The sequence below is a fragment of the Humulus lupulus genome, chromosome 1 (assembly GCF_963169125.1).
Source record: "Humulus lupulus chromosome 1, drHumLupu1.1, whole genome shotgun sequence".
Taxonomy (NCBI): Eukaryota; Viridiplantae; Streptophyta; class Magnoliopsida; order Rosales; family Cannabaceae; genus Humulus; species Humulus lupulus.
The window spans coordinates 163,400,279-163,405,888 of record NC_084793.1 but is presented as its reverse complement, the minus strand read 5'-3'; the positions used below and the strand labels follow the sequence as shown (position 1 = coordinate 163,405,888).

General features: G+C 32.8%; 1 non-coding gene across 1 annotated transcript; it reads left to right on the top strand.

The window, feature by feature from the left end:
* The first annotated feature begins 5,153 nt into the window (after positions 1 to 5,153).
* On the top strand, positions 5,154 to 5,260 carry LOC133813436 (small nucleolar RNA R71). The gene has a single exon (XR_009884448.1). It is a non-coding gene; the product is annotated as a small nucleolar RNA R71 (small nucleolar RNA).
* Positions 5,261 to 5,610: the final 350 nt, after the last annotated feature.

Sequence of the window (5,610 nt, the reverse complement as noted above, 5' to 3'; positions counted from 1 at the left end):
TTGAAAATAAAAATATCACCAAAAAAAATTATTTTTTTTAAATGTTTTTTTTAACGAGACAACAATATATATATTTTACAAAAGAACACAAAGATTAATAAAGTTTTTTTTTTCTTTTCAAACAAACATAAATAAAAAAAAATTAACACAAAATATAAAAAATAAAAACAACGCAAAACATAAACACAATAAATCACACTCTCCTTATATGATAATACCCATGTAAACTCGATACCCCCAAACTTAATTTAAGCATTGTCCTCAATGTGTCAAAATATAAATATAAATTAAAATTGACAAGAGTTTAGAGTTTAGAATGGTCGTACCTCGATATGGTGCATCGCTAAGAGAGTAAAAGATACAACAAACAAAAATTAAATTACACATAAAACAAACAAAACAAATAAAACACAAGTTATCAAGATCAATAGGAATCAAAGAGCTTGGTACACAGTGTCCTCAAGGAGGATCTCATCCACTTCATCAGTTTTTAATTCTAAAAATGGTTTTAATTTTTGTCCATTAACTTTAAATATATCACTATTTTTAGGATTTTCAATTTCAATAGCTCCATGTGGAAAAATAGTACGAACAATGTAAGGACCAGACCACCTAGAGCGTAACTTTTCCGGGAATAAATGCAAATGAGAGTTGTATAAAAGGACTTTCTGACCTGGAGAAAAATCTTTTCTCAAAATATTTTTGTCATGGTAAAATTTCATGCGATCCTTATACTTTTTTGAATAGTCATATGCATCATTCCTAATTTTGTCTAATTCATTTAGTTGAAGCTTTCGTTTCTCACCTGCCTTGTCTAAAGAAAAGTTTAACTGCTTAATTGCCCAAAAGGCTCTATGTTCTAACTCAACAGGTAAATGGCACGCCTTCCCATACACAAGTCTGTAGGGTGACATGCCAATGGGCATTTTGTATGCAGTACGATACGCCCATAATGCATCAGTGAGTCTTAAGGACCAATCTTTCCTAGTTGGATTCACAGTTTTTTTCTAAAATGTGCTTAACTTCCCTATTAGACACTTCAACTTGACCACTAGTTTGTGGGTGATATGGTGTTGAGACTTTATGTGTAATGCCATATTGTTTCATCAAATGTTCAAATGGCTTATTACAAAAGTGTGTACCATTATCACTAATGATAGCACGTGATGAACTAAAACGGGAAAATATATTTTCTTTCAAAAACCAAAGCACAACTTTGTGGTCATTAGTGTGGCATGCAATAGCTTCAACCCATTTAGACACATAATCAACTCCAACAAGAATACAAAGATTTCCAAAAGAGTTAGGAAATGGTCCCATAAAATCAATGCCCCAAACATCAAATATGTCAATAATAAGAATAGGATTTAAAGACATCATGTTTCTTTTAGTTAAACTTCCTAACTTTTGGCAACGTTCACAAGCTTTACAATAAACATATGTATCATGAAAGATAGTAGGCCAATCAAAACCACATTGTAAAGCTTTAGCAGCTGTTTTCTTACCACTAAAATGTCCTCCACATGCATGATCGTGACAAAAAGATATGATTTTAGATTGGTCACAATTTGAAATGCATCTTCTAATTATTTGATCAGGGAAGTATTTAAACAAGTAAGGATCATCCCAAATAAAAATTTTCACCTCAGAATAAAATTTAGATTTATCATGCTTAGACCAATGAGATGGTATTTCTTTAGTGACCAAGTAATTAACAATATCAGCATACCAAGGCAAGAAAGAAACATGCATCAATTGTTCATCAGGAAAAGTTTCAGTAATAGGAGTGAAATCATTTATAGTTTCAACAACTAGTCTAGATAAATGATTAGCAACAATATTTTCAGATCCTTTTTTATCATGAATTTCTAAGTCGAATTCTTGTAAAAGCAAGATCCAACGGATCAAACGAGACTTAGCATCTTTTTTCGACAAGAGATATTTTAATGCAGCATGATTAGAATAGACAATAATTTTATATCCTAACAGATAAGACATAAATTTCTCCAATGCAAAAACAACAGCAATCAATTCTTTCTCGGTTGTGGAATAATTTAATTGAGCATCATTTAGAGTTTTGCTAGCATAGTAAATTACATGAGGTATTTTTTCAAGTCTTTGTCCTAAGACAGCACCTATAGCATAATCAGAAGCATCACACATTATTTCAAAAGGTATTTTCCAATCAGGAGGTCGAATAATGGGTGCAGTAGTCAACAAATTTTTCAATTTTTCAAAGGCAACATGACAATCATTATTAAAGACAAAAGCATTTTATTTTCTGTGTAAATGGCATAAAGGCCGAGAAATTTTGCTAAAGTCTTTTATAAATCTTCTATAGAAACCGGCATGACCTAAGAATGATCTAATTTCTTTCACAGTTTTAGGTGGGGGAAGTTTTGAAATAAGATCAAATTTAGCTTTATCAACTTCTATTCCCTCAGATGAGATTACATGACTTAAAAAAATTCCTTTTTTAACCATAAAATTACATTTTTCCCAGTTAAGCACAAGGTTTTTCTCTTTGCAACGAATTAAAACAAGTGAAAGATGGTGCAAATATTCATCAAAGGAGGACCCAAACACAGAAAAATCATTCATAAACACTTCAAGAAATCTTTCAACCATGTCAGAAAAAATTGAAATCATACACCTTTGAAAAGTCGCAGGTGCATTGCATAATCCAAAAGGCATGCGCCGATAGGCAAAAGTTCCGAAAGGGCATGTAAATGTAGTATTTTCTTGATCTTCTAGGGCAATGGGGATTTGGTTATATCCCGAATACCCATCAAGAAAGCAATAATATGCATGACCAGCTAAACATTCAAGCATTTGATCAATAAAGGGGAATGGGAAATGGTCTTTTCTAGTAACATTATTCAGCTTCCTATAGTCTATGCACACTCTCCACCCTGTTTGTACTCTAGTAGGGATTAATTCATTTTTCTCGTTTTCAACAACTGTGATCCCAGACTTTTTAGGCACAACTTGAACTGGACTAACCCATTGACTATCGGAAATAGGGTAAATGATACCTACGTCTAACAATTTTAAGACCTCTTCTCTAACTACTTCTTTCATATTTGGATTTATCCTTCTTTGACATTCCCGAGAGGTTTTAGCATTCTCTTCTAGATGGATTCTATGCATACATATGGATGGGCTAATTCCTTAAATGTCTCCAATGTTCCAACCTATGGCTTCTTTATGTTTTCTAAGGACATCTAACAATTTATCTTCTTGTTCTTTATCTAAGGCAGATGCTATGATAATAGGTAAGGTTTCTCTCCTAGAAAAGCATATTTTAAATTTTCTGGCAAAGGTTTAAGGTCTAATTTTGGAGACTCGGAAATCAATTGAACGTGATCTAAGGATGAAAAAGGTTCAACTTTGGTTTCATTTAAGGGTATAGACTCTAGTAAAGAATTCACATCATCATTAGAGTCATCAACATGCAAGTTCATACCAAAGTATTTTTCACAAAAGTCAAGTAAGTCATTTTCATCATCTTCACAAATACTATCTATCATGTTAACTTCCTCACACTCAACAGATTTAACAATATTAAATACATTCAATTCAACAGTCATATTTCCAAAAGATAATTTCAAAACACCATTACGACAATTTATGATTGCATTAGATGTAGCTAAGAATGGTCTACCTAAAATGATAGGAATTTGAGCGTGCATATTTTCCACAGGTTGAGTATCAAGAATAATGAAGTCAACAAGAATATAAAATTTATCAACTTTTATCAAAACGTCATCTATAATGCCTCTAGGAATTTTCACAGAACGATCGGCTAATTGAAGAGTTATAGAGGTAGGTTTTAGTTCACCAAGACCAAGTTTCTTATAAACAGAATAAGGCAATAAATTCACACTAGCACCCAAATCAAGTAAAGCCTTGTCAATAAAATGATCACCAATAATGCATGAAATTGTGGGACACCCAGGATCTTCATATTTAACAAGACTCTTATATTGAATAACGGAACTAGCTTGTTCAGTTAAAACGTCTTTTTAGGAACATTAGTGTTTCTTTTAACAGTACAAAGATCCTTTAAAAATTTAGAGTAGGCAGGAATTTGTTTAATGGCATCTAAGAAAGGGACATTGATACTAACTAGTTTAAAAACTTCTAAGATGTCATAATATTGGCCGCCTTTTTTAATTGGAAGTAATCTTTGTGGGAATGGGGCTTTTGGAATGAAAGGATGGATTGAAGTTTCCTTGTTTGAAAAGTCATTGGCATTAGAACTAGAATGCTGACTCTTTTCTTTTTCTTTTTCAACCTCGGGTATGTAATCGGGTTTGACAGTGTTCTTTCCAGACCTAAGAGTTGAAATTTATTTGACTTCTCCATTATGACTAGACTTTCCTATCTCATATTGACCTTTTGGATTAGGGATAGGTTGACTAGGGAATGTTCCTTTTTCTCTATCAGCTAAAGCAGTGGCGAGTTGTCCTACTTGTGTCTCGAGTTTGGTAATTAGTAGAGATTGATTTTGTAGGATTTGTTGAGTGGATTGCATAAATTGTTGTAAAGTATCTTCTAAGGAAGGTTTCTTTTGTTGAGGATATGGTTGATTTTGTGGGGCATGATTTTGGTTTTGTGTGTTGTATTGGTGCCCTTGATTCATTTGGGGTTGGTTTTGTCTTCGTGAAAAGTTCGGATGGTTTCTCCAATTTGGATTGTAGGTGGATGAAAATGGGCTATCATTTGGTTTCCCATAAGCATGAAGTGCATTGGCCTCCTCAGAAAAGGCTTCTTGGTAGGAAGGACATGATTGGGCATTATGGCAAGGACTAGAACATATAGAACAAACACCTTTTCTTGGTTGTATTGGAGAATTTATAGTTTGGATTATGGCTAAAGCTTCTACTTTTCTCGCTAATTTGTCTAAGGATGTTCTTAAGTCTAATTCATCTTTTACTTCATACCTTCCTCCTCTTTTTGGTGAATTAGTTGACCTAGACCTAGGATCAAAATAATTCCATTGTTGTGAATTGGTAGATAAATCTTCAAGGGCGTCCCAAGCCTCTTGTCCTTGAAATTTTAAAAATATTCCGGTATGCATAGATTGAATCATTTGACGATTAGAGGGAGTCAAACCATCATAAAAATATTTTGCAAGTCTCTATTTTTCAAAACCATGATGAGGACATTTTAATAATAAATCTTTAAATCTTTCCCAACATTCATAAAACTCTTCATTATATTTTTGAGAAAACTCGGAGATTTCTCTCCTTAGACTATTAGTTTTAGACATAGGAAAAAAATTTAGCAAGAATTTATTATAAAGTTGATCCCATGTAGTTATAGACCCCGTGGGAAGGGAATTTAACCAATCTTTTGATTTGTCTTTTAATGACAAAGGGAACAATCTTAGTTTGACCGACTCATCAGAAATTTTTTGAAATTTAAATGTTGAGCAAATTTCTAAGAAATCTTTGACATGCATGTAAGGATCCTCTCTATCTAACCCATAAAAAGAAGACAATAATTATATGATTGATGGTTTAAGCTCAAAATGGGTAGTAGAAGTGGTTGGAAGAACAATACATGAAAGAGCAATAGATGAAATAGGTGCAAAATATTCAAGCA